Raw genomic sequence first — 19,586 nt, 5'->3', positions numbered from 1 at the left:
AATCGATTACCTTTTCATTAGATAATGTTTAGTTTTTGGTAACAAACCGATAGCTTTTTGGTAACAATTTGACACATTTTTTTAATAATTCCAAACATTTTGATAACAAATTGATGGAACATTTGACGTTCGACAAATAATCGGTAACTTTTTAATAAAAATTTATAGGTTTTCGATACTATGTGGATAACTTTGATACATCTTTGTATAAAAAGCCGTTAAAATTTCAAGAATAAATCGATTTTTGGATAGCTTTTTGATAGTATATCAATAACTTTTCGATAAGTGATCTTCAATTTTACATTTATTTCGCTTTTTGTATTTAGAAGGAGTTAAGGTTTCCTTTTGCCTGTTATGAGTCCTGGTCCCCATCAGACACATTGTCTTATTCGGACGTTTATATTATCAAGTTGGATGCAAAGCGAGCCACTGCATCTCCCTTACGCTAATCGAGCTTCCATATAAGAGACTTCCACAACGCGTAGCCTAACTCCCGTTAACCCATATTTCCTAATTGTATTGTAGTGCTCTTTTATTCCTATAAATGAGTGACTTTATTCACATTTGCATGGTATGGCAACAGATAGATATTCATTCCTTTAACCCATTGCTTTTGCATTTGGCTTCATCATGTTATATACAGTTGAGGCTTCTACGTAGTATTTCCTCTAAGTTATGTTGCTTCGGCGGAATATGTCGCAGCCCACCTAGCGCACTTATGAATCCGTTGTATCATCTCTGTAACTCCATACGACTTTGCGTCCAGGCAAAGAGACGGTTTACTATTTCTACGAGTTTTTGTTTTATTCCCCTTGATTTGTTCATATACGCAAACAACCACAAATTAACCTTACACTACTCCATTGTATCTAATATGTCTTTGCTATGTTACTCTCTCTCTCCCTCTAATCATTCATATTCTTTTTGAGCGTTATTTCCCATTAGCTTCTTACTGAAGTTACGAAGCCATCTATCCAAAAGGTTATTCCACACGGTGTTCTGGAAGGTGGATTAGGTTTCTTGCGATAACGTAAAAAACTGAAGTATCAGAACTATGCAGTAGGTGGCCAGAAAATAGAAAAATTTGATCCCAAAATCGTAACGGATCATGTGCTTGAGATATTCATTATTTATTGTCCGACTTTTTAGATAATATTTCTTACCCTGATTATCACGTAGGTTAGGAGAATCTGGAGTAGCGCAGAAGAACCTTTAGAAAATGTAGTGGATAGACGTGGTTTGATTGGTAACTACTCAGTCAAAGTTGTGGCTGATGGTGGACAAGGGTTCTTTAAAATTTGTATGCCCTGCAAAAATCGTTGGATCATGTGGTCTACTGGAGTACTTACTATTATACTCCACTGTAATGCAGCAATGGACCAACTCATGTTTCTTCACGAACACATTGTAAGCCGATTCCCTGCAAAAATCGTTGGATCATGTGGTCCACTGGAGTACTTACCATTATACTCCACTGTAATGCAGCAATTGACCAACTCATGTTTCTACACGAACATATTTTAAGCCGATCATTGTTCGTTTTCTACCATTGTAATCACTACACGATGTTTATTGGACTGTGGGTACTCCATGGATTACTCTGATGTAATGCGGAACTGGAGTATATGGCCCGTTCCTAGGACATCGCAATGTTATTTGGACCATATTTTTTGTATGAATTGTGATAAATTTTGGAGCACTCGGTTGGTCCATAGCGAGTACTCCATACATGCACGTATGGAGTGCTCGCGATTTTTGCAGAGTGTTCATTATTCCAGAATATTACGTTTCTGAAAATCTACATGAAGAAGGTTCATCACGGAAGGAGAGCAAGATTATCAAGTGTACGCAAGTTGATTATGTTAGGTATTGTACCGCGCATCAAAGAGGCCTACGAAAATTTGAAAATATTATTTGATCTCATAAAAATCAGTGATATTTCTATGAAATTTGTGTCCGAATTCAAACTGTTGCTTCTCGTGAATGGGCAACAAACAGCCACAGCAAATTTTCCTTGTCCTTATTGCTTTATAAAACTGCAAGATGTGCGAGATCGTAAGGAAATAGAGAATATCTCAGATGTAGACCCAATAGGAAATGATAACTGCGACATAGAAATGGCAGATGAACTCTTGGCCCCCACAGCGGGTTAGGGGGTCAGAATATACCCGCGGTAGGTATGCCTGTCGTAAGAGGCGACTAAAATACCAGATTCAAGGGGCTGTGTAGCACAACCCTTCAGGTTGCCAGCGCAATATATAGCTTCTCCGAACGCAATTGTCAACCTCACCTATCCGCGGCGAATCCTGTTTCACTAATTTCACTAGGCTCTGGCGACCCCAAGCTCCTCAAGGAACTTGGGGGTGGGGAAGGAGGGATGGCCTGAAGGTTTAACGTGGCCATATAAATCGTTCCCAAGATGGTCGGGCTAGCACTTTAATGGTGCTGTGTTACCGGAGCATACCGGATCTGTATCCGGCAAAGGACCATCACATCGATAACACTCCCCAAAGCCTTCGGGGAGCTACCTTATCGCTACAGCAACAACAACAACATGAACTCTTGGCCGCTAAAACGTATGGCGATTTTCGTCACGATTATGAACAATTTGTATTACTATGAGGTAAGAAAAAACTTCTGTTCATAGTAGAAGTTCTATCAATCCACCTTTATTCGATGAACAAGATGACTTCAGAGTGATAGAAAAATGCGTAGTGCCAGAGCTCCATATATTGCAAGGCTTCGTAAATCATATGTTCTGGAAATGCCTTGTACCGCGCTTATGCAGAGAGAAAGCCCCGTTATGGCCTCAAAACCTGGGTCTGGTGTCGAAAAGTTACCAAGGAGAAGCGTTTGAAGGGAATGCTTGCAGAAAATTACTCAAGGAATCAGCAAAATTTATTAAATCCTGAAATTTGTAGCATCGTGAGTGGAGAATTATCACTTATTCCATTCGTTGCAGCATTTAGAGCCATGGACGAAATTTTGAAGTCGGTCTTCTGTGTAACGAGAATTAAGACAGATCTCAAGAAAGCTCTCACTGCTCTTGATGTGAGTGAAACTTTGAAAATTCATATAGTTTCAGCGATATTCAAGAATTTCTTGAATGTTTGGACGAAGAGGAAGGTTGCGGTTTGTGGTCTGAACAAGCTGACGAAAGTATTCATAACGAATTTTTAAAATTTTGGACAAGACGATTAATTAATAATCTTCAGGATCCAAAGTATGGCATAAGATTTACAAGCAGCTGTGGTTGACTTTTCTTCCAAGCATATTTAGTACTTATTTATAAGATATATAAAAAACAAAATATTATAATAATATATTGGAAAACAAAATAAATCCTGCATATTTCAAGTATTCATATATATAAATTAATTTTGTTACAGTTTTTTTACTATACACCTAATTACATAGCTGGGCGTACTCGTGCGTACTGGTCCGGCTCGAAGGACCACTGGCTCGAGGAGCACTGTTCACTGGTGTGGCTTCCTTTACCTGGCTGCTCCGGCGATGGCTGGACACGGCGGTGTCGAATGGATTGGTGATAGCTGGAGAGTGGCTGGAGAGTGCCGGTGGTTTATGTTAAAGGTTTTGCAGGATTCAAAGGGGTTTTGGTTGTATAATATTCACTTGTTTCGATGAAATGTATTGCAACGGTTTCCATATTAAAGTGGAATATTATTTCTTTACAAACTTTATAATCATAAATTTTAATGAGGTTTCGTTCCTTATTTCTTATTTTCACAACTTTAACTTTTACTTATTCTTACAAACTTTTTGTTTAATACTTTTCTTGCAGTCACACCGAGTGGATAAATTCGAATAATAATATAAAAGCAAATGTCAAAACAAATCATATGTAAATATGTATGTACACACCAACCCGATCTGTCAACTCACGGATGGGGTTGTCAGAGCGGCGAAGTGTGAACTGTTATACTATAATAGATATAAATATAGATATAATTCATGGATTTAACGTAATTCATGAGTCTTAAATATAATAGCTATACACCAAATGGTAATGTATAAAAAGGTTCAATGTACATATTTATATATATATGTAACTTAGTTACAGTAGTTATAAATAAGGTACATGTTCAAATTAGATATAAAATTTCGTTAAAATTCAGGTTTAGGTTTTTAATTATCTATAAAATATGTTGATGACTGTATAATAGTCGCTTTACCTTTGCAGATATATAAATGTATAACATTCTCGATTCTGCTAACCGACGTGATTATCAGGGTAAGAAATATTATCTAAAAAATCGGACGATAAATAATGAATATCTCAAGCACATGAACCGTTACGATTTTGGGATCAAATTTTTCTATTTTCTGGCCACCTACTGCATAGTTCTGCTATTTCAGTTTTTTTCATTATCGCAAGGAACCTAATCTACCTTCTAGGACACCGTGTCCAGTTATGGATACTGATTTAATTATGCTCGGGTTTTTATCAGTCCTGGAGACATGCATTTGGCGCCCCTCACTTAAGTAACGCCCTGATTCCTATCAACTGCAACTTATTATATGTGCCACATACTACCCCCTCAGCGAGTTTTAACAGCTTCTTACGTTAAGAAAAGAAAGAGATGAGGGATCATTTAAACAGCTTACGTTTGATTCGAATTTAAAAGTGAAAGGTTGGTGACAAGGCTTTCCAAGAGGAGCTTGATGCAAGACGCAAGTGTTTTCCAAAAGGAACTCGACATGGTTAAGAATGCCGTTGATGGGATGCTGGGGAGAGCTACTATGATTAAAGAAGTTAGCATACACTGAGCTTCATTGCGGTGATAGTTCCACCTCGATTGCGATTACCTGGAGTTATTTTAAATTTAGCATGATGTGAGTTCCGCGACTAAGGATTATATCAGGGGAATTTTCGCAATTGAACCAACCAAAGAGGATTGTAGAGACGCTTACCATCTGCAGTCTGCTCGTGTACATATAGACGTCGACTAAGCTCGACAGACACATCGGCTTGAAATGCTTCTTTTGGCAGTGAGTGTATATAGACAGTCTGTCAAAATAATTCTGTTCACCAAAGCAGATTTCTTCTTGGTGATTGTGGTGCTGACAGGCCACTAATCATTGGTATTACATGCAATACCTCTCAACATGACGGCTAATCTTCCTCTTGCAGCTGCACGGAAGATGTTCAGATGCAGTCATCGCAACATTTTATGCTTGTCTCTATAGCTTTCTCTAAAAGTAGGCGAAAGTTGTTTGACCCCGGTTTACTCTGATCTCCCATAGATGTATCAAATGTCGAGATCAGTACTATTCAAAACTATGTGCTTTGTATTTATAGCTTACTTGACTGATATTTTATGTGGTCTCATACCACTCAAACTAATTTAACCCATGTATTAATATATTTTTTATTGAAATAGTTTTTGATACTGAATGTTACATTATTATGAGGCTGCATACTCTTTGGTTGTAAGCTATTGTTTTTACATACATATATTCATACATATCTATTCTCATATGCGAGCAGGTTAAATTAACCTGTTTTAGAAAGTTAGAACACCCAATTAGTTTTTCGATTTGCTGCAGCCTCATAAAAGAATTGTTCATTAAATTCGTTAGTGTTTTTCTCTCATCTCACACATTTATCTACGCTTAGAAACTAAAATAGAATTTATTTACATTCTTGTGTTATTGTATTTTGGAAGTTTCCAACAGCTATGCTTTTTTGGTAGATTGGTTTTTTTAAACAGTTAACTTATATAGCATAAATATGTAAGTTGTCACGAATAGCAGAAGAATAAGAAGAAGAAGTATGCATAAAAAATATAGAAAAAAAAAACTCTGCTAGAAATCAAATTTTATATACTGAAATATTCATATGTACAGCTGCGAACAAGAAGATAGCAGTAGCAAGTTTTAGTTTCATCAAATATATTTTATTTGTATTTTATTTTCGACTAATTAAGGGAAACATTATATCAATTGTGTAACGAAAATCTATGCAAACCAATCTCAAAAATGTTTTCGAAAAATTTCGAAAGTTCGAGAAGTCTGTATGTAATTTATGAATTTTCAGAATTTATTTGATCATGCACTTTTGCAACCTAATGAATTCTAGTCTGACAATATTTTGATTAATTTTGGAGAATTTTTCTTGCCGAAGGCTGTTTTAGATTTGCCTTCATACGAAGGACTCATATTTAATTTTTTGTTTGAAAGAAAAAGAAAAAAATTGTCAGAAATCAATGCGAGTTTTTAGAGACACAAAACGTATATTTTGTTGAAATAAAATTTCTTGTGGTACAAAATTGCATATTCCAAAAAATTCAAAAAAATCTTTTAAAAAAATTTAACTTCATGTCTTGCCGAATTTTCGAAATTACTGGCATATGTTTTTGAGATTGGTCTGCACAATTGTTAACACAATTCATTAATTTTTGCTCTTTATTAACATAAATAAAAAAAAGAATATAACTGATGCAATTTTCTAAAAGTTTCCACTGCTATTTTTCTGTTCGCAACTGTATACACATATCCCCTCGTATTCATAATAATGAGTAAGTATGTCATGGGATTTTGATTAACGTGCACGTGAATGGGCACAGAATGCAGCACATGTCATATTATTGCCTAAAATTAAATAAAAGATACCTGAGAATTTTTCATTTGTAGAGCATTTAAAAAAATATATTAAAAGAGCATAATAAAACAGTCGCAATTCAATAACATATTGCGCAAAGCCTTAAGTTGTTTACACTTAAATTTGTCGGCAGAAAATGTGTTGTTTTGGCTATTTTGGTTATTTTATTGGTTTTGGTTATAAATACTTGTGAGAAGAGTTTAATAAATATTTATTGCTAAACTAAAACCAATGCTGTGTAGAAAGATCGATGTAGTATAATAATCATATCGATAATGGCAATGTCGGAAACGAAAGGAAATTAGAAGAGGAGGGGATAGGAAACGAACGAAAAAGGGTCACAACTAAAATAGGAAGGCGTGTTATCAATTTGTTATAGAGGTGTTAACGGTTTGCCATCGATGAGTTTTCGGTTTGTTAGCGATGTGTTATAAATTGACAATCGAAAGCAAAAGTTATCAATATGTTACTGATTTTTCATCCACGAGTTATCGGTTTGTTATCACAAGTTATCGCTTTATTATGGAAAATTTATTGATTATTTATTGAAAAGTTAAACATTTGTTATTTAAAAGTATAGATATTTTTTAGATTTGTTGTCGAAAAGTTATCGAGTTGTCGTCGAAAAGTTATCGATTACACTGGTCCACACATGTTCTGTTGCATGGTATTTTATGCATGATTTTCAATGCACTTTTTACCCTAATTTCGAATGTAGGAGCCGAGTTTTCCTAGCAGCTCTAGTTTCTGAAATTTTCAGTAAAAGAGTAAAGTATTTATTAAAATATAATTTATTTTTTTTTTTTTCAATAAATAAACTTCATTATTATCAATTACTGCACGTTAAATTTTCTTTTTAGAGATGTTTTTCTTATTAATTAATTCAGGAGCACACTTCTTAGCGCTCCAGCAGTAATCAGCTAAAATTTGGGCGTTCCACTGTCCTTAATATCGCTCTTCCATAGTGGGGAGTTCCTCGCCCTGCTCTTCATTCGGTTAGGTTAGGTTGAACTGGCCGGTCAATAAAGACCTCGCATAGACTGAGTGTGTCCATAGTGTCACCAGAACTTGTATGACGACCAAACGGAAGAACCCCATTCAGGTGCCAGGACATATGTTATACAATAATTACGTCCTCTTGGCAAATACTAACAATTTTCTAGGACCCAGCTTAATTGTTTCCTCTAGCTCTGGCAACTCTGCCGCCCCTAAAAGCTGGACCCTTGACCTGGCGAGCGCAGAACATGAATACAGAACGTGTTCAACCGTTTCTTCCTGCAGCTCACACTTCCTACACTTGCTGTTACTGACGACTTGTATAGCATGTAACACCAGAAGGCAGTGTACAGTCAGTATGCCCATCGTGAGCCTTAAGTCTTCTCTCTTCAGAGATATGAGCCAGTTTTTGAGTCTAATATCGTAAGATTTGCACATGATCTAATGAATTTTGCCGCCCCGCGCATTTATAAACGGTTTTCCTGCTTGATGGATCATATGCAAGATTATACTGTAACAATTAATCAAATAAGTTTCGGACTTACGCTCAAAGATATAATTTTTTAATTAAAATCTCGAAATGCCGATATACATATGTACATAAATACATTTATATAATGGTAATAGTTATAAATATTTAATTAATGAAAATTTATACATAGCCGACCGACCACCACACCTACGTAAAGCATACTTGGCATGACTGAAACAATAGACCTAAGAAGCAAACTTGATTGACAAAAATTTAGTTTTGTTTGATTACATATAAAATGCATATGCAATGCATATGTTGATGTAAATTGTGAAAAGTAGCATTGCTGATCCTACAAGTATTAGGGCAACAAACTTAATTAATGTCGACATTCATTATTCATGCTTGCTCGTCTCATTCAAGTTAAGCCCTTATCCCATTATATTTAATTTAAATAACGGCCCCATAATAAAAGCTGATAGTCCATAATTAATAAATCAAAAATGTTATATCTGTTAATATCATTACAGGAGTATCGCTACATTTGTCATAGAAGTGGTAATTAAAATTGCTTTTCCAGTTTGCTTGATTTTTTCAATACATGCAGTGTTCTTTCCCCATTTTGTCAGTGAATTTTTTTTATAATCAGCTGAGCAGAGCTATCAGAGTATATTAATTTTGTTCGCATAACGGTACCCCGTCAGGGCATAAACTAACTAAACTATCAAAAAGGTACTGGGCGAAAAAAGAAATTAATTTCGCCATGTCGGTGCGTCTGTCCGTAAACGTGATAACTTGACTAAGTTTAGAGGTATCTTAATGAAATTCGGTATATAAGTTTCTGGGCACTCATCTCAGATAGTTATTTAAAATGAACGAAAATTGGACTATAACCACGCCCACTTTTTCGATATCGAAAATTTCGAAAAACAGAAAAAGTGCGATACTTCGTTACCAAAGACGGATAAAGCGATGAAATTTGGCAGGTGGGTTGACCTTATGACGCAAAATAGAAAATTAGTAAAATTTTGGACAATGGGCATGGCACCGCCCCCTTTTAAAAGAAGGTAATTTAAAAGTTTTGCAAGCTGTAATGACTATGTAATGTTCGGTTGCACTCGAACTTAGCCTTCCTTACTTGTTTTTTTTTTTATATTCCATATTTTGGGAAAAATTTCTATAAATCTTGCTACTAAAACTGTGAAAAGCAATCTCAAATATATTTTCGAAAACGTTTTTGAGACTAGTTTGCATAGGTCCAGTTACAAAATGCTTAGGAGTTTCTCCCTTTTATTAAAAAACGACGAAAAGCCACACAAGCATGCTAATTCTTAAACTCGTTGAACAGTGAACAAATTGTAGTACACATAAAAATTCTTTAATGCATTAAAAATGGACAATAAAATTACAAATCCTTACAGGTTTTTCTAAATTATACAACCTTTTCAGATTCTTTTCAGCTTGATATTTTTTTTATAGATTTGGTATTATTGTCGTTTTTAACGAAATTTATCTAAGATATAGGAATTTTTCAAATCAAGTGTATACGATAGCTTTTATCGACTTGTGTTTTTTTATGTCGAATTTTGTTGTCGTTAAGGACTTTTTTCAATATTTCTTTTCTTTAATCATGTTTATTGGATGTTATTCGTTCGTTTAGGCTATGAAAATTGGCACCTAACTAAATCACGTTGGTGTCCATTTTCATCGGCAGATATATAACGACATCTATCATTTCTCAGTATTTAGAAATTATTTACAGATTTTTATCAACTATATCTAGCTTTTGTGAGTCATTCCACTTTTATTTTAATAACTACGAGTCCTATAAATGTTATTAATGTATTTTTTTAGATTCTCATCGGTTTAATCCAAAGCGTATTGAAAAAAGGGTGATTGAGTTTGACATTTTTCCTTTTACGAACAATAGTATAATATATAAAATACTATAATATCAATTTGAAAATTATTTTAACCCATTTGAAAACAAAATTTGACAATCTTACAAACTTTCTGTAGCTTTTTATTTTTGTAGTGATTTTCCATCAGAAGAACCGATGGGCATCAAAGGCAGGCCTTCATCCTATCCGTACATAATCGGTAACCTCTTTTGTAAACTTATGTTCGAAGAACGCACTTATCAGAGCCAAATTGTCTCATCTAATAGTTGGTAGAAGAATGTGGGTTACCTTTAAAACGAGTATAAATGTGGTTCAATTTTCTATATGGTACCTTATCTGTGGAACTTATCCCACTAACACCAACTTGTTTTCGGTTAAATTTATTGAAACTGCTAATCTTCTTAGACTTTGATTAGTGAATGTGCTATTGGATAAGGAATGTCTTCCAATAGCCATGTGCGAGATCTACAATTCTTTTAATATTCAGTATTTATTTAACAGAAGTAAACTGGTTGACTATCTTGAATATTTAAAGATAATTGCGAACTTAAGACAAGGAGAGGCTGGGCAGATAGAAATCAATATTATCAATGTAATCGAATTCACATTAAAAATGACTCTGTTTTTCGCATAAAACTCTTAGGTATAAGTAAAGAACTGCCAGGAGTAATATTATCATCAGGGTTAGGATTTAAAGGCAACAAAATTTGCAAATAAGCAAAATGAATTTTCAAAAAAGCTAAAAAAACGCATTTATTTATAAAGGAGAAAATCGGTATAAATCTACGTTCTAAAATCCAACTTTTAAGTAATTTAAAATCATCCTGAAATAATACTATGTTCTGCACTTGAAAATCTTGAAATTAAAACTATTTTATATAAATAGTCTGTAAGACAAAGCATTGTAAATATAAAAAGGCAAAGCACCTCGAAAAGGCGGAAAAAGGCGATAAAATCAAAAAGTCACAAAAAAAGGCAAAACAAAAATTTATATTTTTAATAAAAAAGATGTCAAACGAATAATTATTGATTTCATTCACAGATAGGACCAATCAGACAATATAGGCAAATGCCTTAAAATCCTACCCCTGATCATCATCAATTTTATTAACAAAGTAAATAATTTCAAACGGCGTTTCAGTTATTCCTTGAATTAAACTAAAATTAAACCTTAGTAAGAGTTGTACCACAATGGGTTAATTCTGTTTGTTTCAACTCACATTCAACTGTCAATCAAATTTTGTTGGATAGACTTTGGTTTTATCGGATATGTAACGATTTGTAAACTTGTTTCCGATTATGTCGGCTCTTAACGATTTTCATCAATTCGAACCGCTTATATTTGACAAGAGGAGGAATTAACGCAGCATATAACTTAGCCAACTTAGAAGAATAACGAAAAAAATATAAATACTAATAAATAAAAGAATTGCATAGCTTATAATAAATTACTTTTTCTGAAGCGATACGCCCTTCGGCATATTGCTTAATCTTTGTATAATGCAAAACTTAGAACTGACGCAATTCATTGGTGCAGCCCATAACTTATAATAATATAATGATTTTAAGCTTTTGTCGTTATTTTTTACTATTTGAAGATGATTGCCATGTTATCTAAGTTCATTAATAAATATAATGCTACTACTAGATAGACATTGCAGTTTAGTAAAATTGTCTTAGAGCAATAATAAATACATCTTCTTCTTCTTTTAACGCGCTTCAGTAGCGCTACATTGTATTTGTTGTTCACTGATTTTTAGATTTGTTTTCATATTTCGTGTTGATTTCACTTATTATATGAATGAATGCTCTGTGGATGACCTTGAAGCGAATCTTTAGTTTCTTATTTTTTTTGCAATAAAGTGTTTGTGCTTACATCGCAGCTGTTTGTCTCAAATATAGGCAAGCTTATATGGTATCGATGTATATGTTTGCAGGTGTAATGCAAGTTCAGATAAATAAGCTGTTTTCATGCTTTAAATATTTATATAAAATAGAAATAAATGTGTGGATCTTCTTACTTAATTAAGTGAATGGATGATAAATGATTGTTCAAATATCAGAATAATTTTCCAATTTTTAATTTCATTCATGCAAAAAAATTTCATAAAATTATTCAGCCTTATACAACGATGAGTAGATCATATGCATAACCACGTGCTTTAAGATCATAGGCTTTTTAGAATAGTTGCGTTTAAATTTATTCATGTCTATGTGACAGAATTTACTCCATTGTGTTGCGATTAGTGTCGATTTTTCAGATAACGTACGCATATTTTCGGCTGTTTCTAAGTCATGCAGAATCATTATATTACTTCCAATAAGCAGAATGAAGTATAGAGTTCTTCTTGGGTACAAGTATATAAATTAACCACCAGAAAGTCGACATCAATGTTGCTTAACGCCAACAAAAGGCCACCAAAATTGCCTATGTTGGTTAGTTAACAATGAATTGGTATGATGTCACCACACTCGAGAAAAAATTCCCAAAATTGAGGTAAATAGATATGAAAAAGAGAAAAAATGGTATTGGTCTTACGACATAGAAATTCTTTCCTCAACCTAGGCAAGTGTTTTTTTTTTTTTTTTTTTCAAATCAATATATTTTTTTTTTTCTATAGATTTAAGAATTTTTTAAGGAATAAATAAGTGTGTATTTAAAAATAGAATTAAATATGCAACTGTTATGGCAGTGGATTTTGAGTCGAGTTCTCAACTTCATAGTCAGTTGCTCTAACCACTGAGCTCTTTCGTACATGTAAATATTGTAAATAATTTAGAGCAATTCCTCTTTTTGCAACCTTCTACTAAAGTTCGAATCACCAAACTGTTGTTATTAAAGGGCTTCAGAATACCACTTATACTTCGCAACTGATAGCTTGCTTAAATCAAACTGACTTGTCGCGCCTCAACTGTTGATGCTTTTATACTGTATGGTTTCGTTGGCATATTTCTAGGCGGTCCTGTTTCTAGTAATTAGTTACCAGCTATAAAATTAGCAGCTATAACTACGTTAATAGCTTCTAATATGCGCATGTATATGTGAATGATACTTGCACAAATTATTGCCTACTTTTGAGCGCATCTCAGGTAAGATGTATGCATGTGCGTTTTCTATCCGCTGCGTGTACGTACATATGTGTAGACATAATGATTGACTTGTTGATACAAGTCACTGCTTAGTGTTGGCTGAGAGATGATAGTATCACTTAGTGTTGCTAATATTCGTTACAATATTTTGAAAAATATTAAAAAAAAATTTTTTTATTGATAAAATTTAAGAAAAATTATCTCTCAAATGAATGAAAAGTTTTCTACAAATATTGGAAATTCTTACTCAATCCATTTAAATTTTCTGCAATCTAAAAGATTTTTATATTTTTTTTACGAAATGTTTTCCTCATTAATGTAAGTGTTTTTTCTGTTTAAGTGCACTACAAGTGTTATATGACTACATATAATTTGACTCATTTTGATGTGATAGGTCGTAAAGTAGTTGAAGTTGGCACATATGGGTTACTTAGAAACAAATTTTTACTGTAGAATACTCGGATTTATAAAACATATAAAACAAATTCTAATATCATGACTCAATATATATTGATTAGTTAACTAGCATGATGTGATATGGCATAATCAGTTATATGGTTAATCCGCCAAAAATACATCACGAATAAGAAACTGAAATTAAAAGATTGTCTTTTAAACCATAAAAAATCCGACGAAGTACTTATTCTCTAGGAACCATATTTTATAAAGTATGTATGTTGAACAGACCTGTTAAAAAATGATTACTAATGGTAATGATTACCGTTCAATTGATTATTTTATTTAAAAACCATTTAATGATTAGTTGCCATTATTTTAATTTTTCCAATAGATTAAAAAAATAATCAAAAAAAAAAATTATGATTTTTTACGATTATTGAAAAACTCTTTTTGATTATTTTTTTTTTTTTACTTTTTTTGATCCTTTTTCCTCTTTGTTGAAAGAAAGGGTAATTTCTACATACAAGTACATTTTAGGATATAATAGTAAATAGAGTTTACTATTTCTCGAACATGTTCGGGAAGAGATTTCCCGCAAGTCTCGCCTTCTCGCGAGATTCTCGAATCTCGAATTTCTCGTAGAGCTCGCGAGATTCTCGAATCTCGAATTACTCATAAGGCTCGCGAGACTCTCTAATCCCGAATTATTCGTAAGGCTCGCGAGCTTCTCGACATTCAATTTAATCGACTCATTGGCTGTTTGATATAGAGCTTATGATTTCTTCTGGAGCAGAAACCAAAATGTCAGCTAAACCACAAGTAAAAACCCCGAAATGTATAGAAAATTGGCAATGCAGCGACTGAATTGAAAGTCGAGAAGATCGCGAGTATTACGAATAATTCGAGTTTCGAGAATCTCGAGAGAAGCCGTGTTCTTGATGTCTCGTTGAAAAATAATTATACGTATTATAAATATGTTTTGAGTTAAACGACATTGAAGCAATATTATCAACAAAAAAGCCACAAGTAAAAAAAACCAAGTGTATAGCTACTGTCCATACAGCGATTAAGTAAGAATGTCGAGAAGCCCGCTAGATTTACGAGTAGCTCGAGACATGAGAATCTCGCGAGAAGTCGAGTTCTCGATTTCTCGGGTCTCGAAGATCTCGCTTGTTTTCGAGAAGGAATCGCTAGCTCTAATAGTAAATCGTAAGCGCTTATCGAGGCATATATGTAGATACATGCAACATATTGAGCATATATATATATATATGTATATATTCTTGGAAAATATGCAACCATGTTGAAAAAATACTGTATGATAGGTAAACAAATGTGTTTGGAATTTTTCACTTTTATGAAAAAATTTAAGCCGGATATTTTAAAACCCCTTCAAGAAAACATGGTCTTTCTTTAGAGGTTTAATTCGTGTATAAATGACACGATTATTTGTGGGTGGGTATGTATGTACCTATACACCGCCAATGTACTTGGATGTACAAAACAATCTGTACAACATAGTGGATATATTAATTTTGGGTATAACATATTTATTTTTTATTTTTTTCTAATCGCAATCAATTAAAAATTGATTTTTTCGGAAAACAATTGAAACAGTCATTGGCCATTAAAATACGCATCTAATTAATTGATTACTAATGCAAATTTAAATCTAGCAGGTCTGATTTCGAATAAAATAAAAAATTTACAGCGAAGCAGGCTATTGAAATTTATTCACACGTTATGTGTTTACAATACAACTAATTCCATCCGATACAAGCTAGAATTAGCTTCAGTTTTGATAAATATAAAAGTTATTCTAAGGTACAATTAAGAGATTACTTTCACATTGAAAAGTACGGTGGAACCAATTTTGAGAACTTTTATATCACTGACATAAGCGGGTGATTTTGTAGTCCTACTTGTCACTCTTAAAAAATGGCAACTCTGCGTGAAAACCATACACCGAAGTTTTATGGTTCATTAGATTCCTATCAAATATGTGCCCGAATCGTGTTATACAATCACGTATCGAAAAGCAATTTCACTCAACTAAATATGCATCTGTCCAAAAATTCATAAAAATTATAATAAGCTAAGTACCTAATGAGTATTGGCAGCTACCATTTCACATATTTCGCTAGTCCAATACACCATATCAAAGCTACTTCGTTTTAAAAAGTGTACTTGGATCACGGATCGTATAACACGACTTGGGCCTGGCTTTCCATTTAATGTGATAAAATTTCAAAACTTAATATTTGTGTAGCGTCGAAAATTTCTCATTCGTCACTATGAAATACCCCTGCAGTCAAATATGACAAAAAACATTAGGTTAGATTAGGATGAATTGGCCGGTCCGTCAGGACTTCACATAGACTGAATAAGTCCGTAGTGTTACCAGAAGTTTGTTTTAACGACCAAACTGAAAAGGCCTATCAAACACCAGGACCTATGTTATAAAATAAGCTTCCTAGGATTTCAGCCACTTGCTGCTTCTAGATCTGACAGCTGTATCACTCCTAATAGCTGGAATCTTAGCCTGGCAAGCGCAGGGCAAGAGCAAAGAACGTGCTCGATCCTTTCCTCCTCCAGCCCGTACTTCCTACATATGCTATCACTGACCAAGCCTAATTTGAAGGCATGTGACGCCAGAAGGCAGTGTCCAGTCACAATACCCGTCATTAGCCTACAGTCCTCTCTTTTTAATGATAGAAGCAACTTTGTTAGTCTAAGGTTGTAAGACCTGCACATAATCTTCGACACTTTACAGCCCCGCGCTTGAACCCACGCCTTTCCTGCTTGGTCGATCATGTGCACCTCTCGCCTTCGCTTAATTTCGCCCAGTCTAATTGGAACATCTACATAGCAAGCTTCGAGGCATGCGCCCTTTTTAGCTAGTTCATCCGCTTTTTCATTCCCATCTATTCCCATATGCCCTGGGACCCAACACAGATGTATGCTTATCCATGTCCCGATTCTCTCCAGGGACTGCTTACACTCTAACATGCATTTAGATGCTGTGCTATGCGAGATTATTGCCTTAATTGCGGCTTGTCTGTCAATATAAAGGTTAACACGATTGCAGCTTGGGCTATTTTCTTCCAGGGTTTCTACTGATTTGGTTACGGCTACTATTTCCGCTTGGAAAACGCTACAGTAATCCGGCAGCATGTAGGATCTGTTTATTTCCGGATCAGCACAGTATACCACAGACCCTACTCCTTCCACTATTTTGGAACCATCTGCGTACACATGTATCGCCTCGTCCGTCATTTGAGCACCCTTGCGCCAATCAACAACAAAAACCATTAGTTTTATTTAAAAAATTGGCAGCGAGATTATCAAAATAATTCCTAAAATTGATGGATTGCTTTTGCGAAGCGAATTTTTCAAACAATGAGATGCTTTTTTCCTTGGTTAAAAATGAAGAAATTATTTAAAAATTTTTAAAATTCAATTGTGTAACTGTGATGGCCGTGGGTTTGAAGTCGTATATTCTTATTCACTAAGCCAACTCATACATGTAAAGATTGTGAGATATTCTCAATCAAGTATCCTTGATTGAAAAAATTTGAGGAAAATGTTTCTTCTGTTTAACGAAAAGATACATATACCACAATAAGAACTACGTTTACATTATATTGCACTTTTTCTCAATTTAAATAAAATTGTATAAAGCAATATGAGCAAAGCTCGCTAATTAAAATACATATGATCATATTGATATAATAGTAACAGCGGAAGTATTAAAAACAAATACTGTAAAAATCCGAACAAATGTTACTAAGCTTTCAAAAAGCACGCCTAAAAATCATATCCACACCATTAGGAATAAACTACATACAGACTGTATGTGCCTACATGGTGATCAAAAGGAATATAAACAAAAAAGGCAACTCTTAGAGACCAATTGTACAGCGAACAACGGAACATTCATATGGCGTAGCAGCTAAAAAGGCTTGCACTGATATGAATGTTGGAGACTCGAGTTCAACGCTCAGCTCCCGAAAAGCTAGCTGATGAAGAAGTGAAATTCAGAAACATGTCCTAGTAACCATCGCCGTTTGTAAACTTACAATTTTTCTCTAATATCAATTACAAAAACCATTGTATAAAGCAATATGAGCAAAGCTCGCTAATTAAAATACATATGATTAAATTTTTTTTAGAAATTGTTTTCCTCAGTTTAGGTAAGTGTTTCTTTCTGAGTGTACGTATAATAGTGGAATTGTTTACTTCAGTTTTCAAAATTTTTCTGAAACTTTTTTGAGATAGGTTTATTTAGTATATGTCATAAAATTCATGGATATTTTTCTTAAAGTATTCAGAGGAAAACTGTTTATCAGATGAAATTTGATACAAATTGCCACTGCAATCTTGTGTTAGCTGATGTATATATTTGTATTCATTTATAATTTGAACGATGAAGTCATAAGAGTAAGTAATTTAAAATTTAAAAATATTTGTGCATATAAAATAGTTAGAAAAGCTTTTTATTCATTCATATAAAGAGCTGTTTTACTGTAATAAAAAAAGAAGCATAATATTATTTGCTTTTATTCAACATTTATTTTATAATATTACTGCATTCCACACAAATAGCTTTGAATATTTTACTTAAGCCATTAGAGTACAGTCATCAAATCTTAAACAGAGGGTAGAATAAGTGAGCAATTGAACAACAATAAAAATCAATCAAACTGTCAATAAAATATTTTCAACGTCAGTCACTCACGCAATTAATCTCCTTCGAAAAGAGCAAAAAAATAATAAGTTAAAATTCGAGTTCGTTGCTTAAGTCTTTTGTTGATATTATACTAATGCGTATGGCAAATAGCAAAGAGTTCAGAGGCAATTTACATCAATATTATGACAAAAGACATTTAATTCCATAGATATATTTTTTTTTTTATACTCAGCGTGCTTTTCACACAGAGTATATTAACTTTGATTGGATAACGGTTGGTTGTAAAGGTATAAAGAAATCAAGATACATATAGACTTCCACATATCAAAATCATCAGTAGCGAAAAAAAAAATTTGATTGAGCCACGTCCGCCCATCAGTCCGTCCGTCTGTCCGTTAACACGATAACCTGAGTAAATTTTAAGGTATCTTGATGAAATTTGATATGTAGGCTCCTGGGCAGTCATCTCAGATCGCTATTTAAAATGAACGACTTCGGACTATAACCACGCCCACTTTTTCGATATCGAAAATTTCGAAAACCGAAAAAGTGCGATAATTAATTACCAAAGACGGCTGAGGCGATGAAACTTGGTAGGTGGGTTGACCTTATAACGCAGAATAGAAAATTAGTAAAATTTTGGACAATGGGCGTGGCACCGCCCACTTTTAAAGAAGGTAATTTAAAAGTTTTGCAAGCTGTAATTTGGCATTCGTTGAAGATATATATCTTGATGAAATTTAGCAGGAACGCTACTACTATCTAATATCTAATCTAATATATATTATAAATGGGAAAGTTTGGATGTTAAGATGTTTGGATGTTTGGATGTTTGGATGTTTAGATGTTTGGATGTTTGGATGTTTGGATGTTTGGATGTTTGGATGTTTGGATGTTTGGATGTTTGTCCAGACGTTTGTCTTTGTGACTCAATAACGCAAGAACGGCTGGACCGATTTGGATGAAATTTTGCACACATATAGCCAATAGTCTAGAAGGATCTACTAGCTATATATTTTTCAAAAGGGGCGTGGTCCCCGCCCCCTAGGGACAGTTATAATTTAATTATTATATATTTTCGTCTTTGCGACTGAATCACGCCAGAATGGCTACACGGATTTTGATGAAATTTGGGACACAGACAGTAGTCTACTAGCGAAATTTTTTTCGAACATGGAAAGAGGGGTGGGGGTCCCACGACCCTTCGAGAAATTATTTTTCATAATTTTTACACATTATAACTTTACGTATACTGGCCTTCACCAATATCACAGACTCAAGGGGTCAAATAAGTCGAGGGCTTACAAAGTAAGCAGTGACACCCTCCGCCCGCCCCCCTTTATCACCCCCTCTGGTGTAAAATCCATAAATTGTTATAACTCAATCTAAATTTTCTTCTAAATCAATAGTTTTTGG

At 33.9% G+C, this 19,586-nt stretch overlaps 1 protein-coding gene across 17 annotated transcripts in view; it reads left to right on the top strand.

Moving 5' to 3' along the window:
- The window catches only part of nahoda, a 364,546-nt gene that overhangs the window by 42,999 nt on the left and 301,961 nt on the right, over positions 1-19,586 (top strand). The window contains exon 2 of one of the 17 annotated variants that reach the window (XM_067775811.1): positions 4,202-4,252. The exons of the other annotated variants lie outside the window; for them this stretch is intronic. The gene's annotated coding sequence lies outside the window, so the exon portion shown is untranslated. The remainder of the gene's footprint in view (positions 1-4,201; positions 4,253-19,586) is intronic. 17 annotated transcript variants of the gene reach the window in all.

This window comes from Eurosta solidaginis, chromosome 3 (assembly GCF_040869045.1).
Source record: "Eurosta solidaginis isolate ZX-2024a chromosome 3, ASM4086904v1, whole genome shotgun sequence".
Lineage (NCBI taxonomy): Eukaryota > Metazoa > Arthropoda > Insecta > Diptera > Tephritidae > Eurosta > Eurosta solidaginis.
This window is presented reverse-complemented; position numbering and strand designations above follow the sequence as displayed.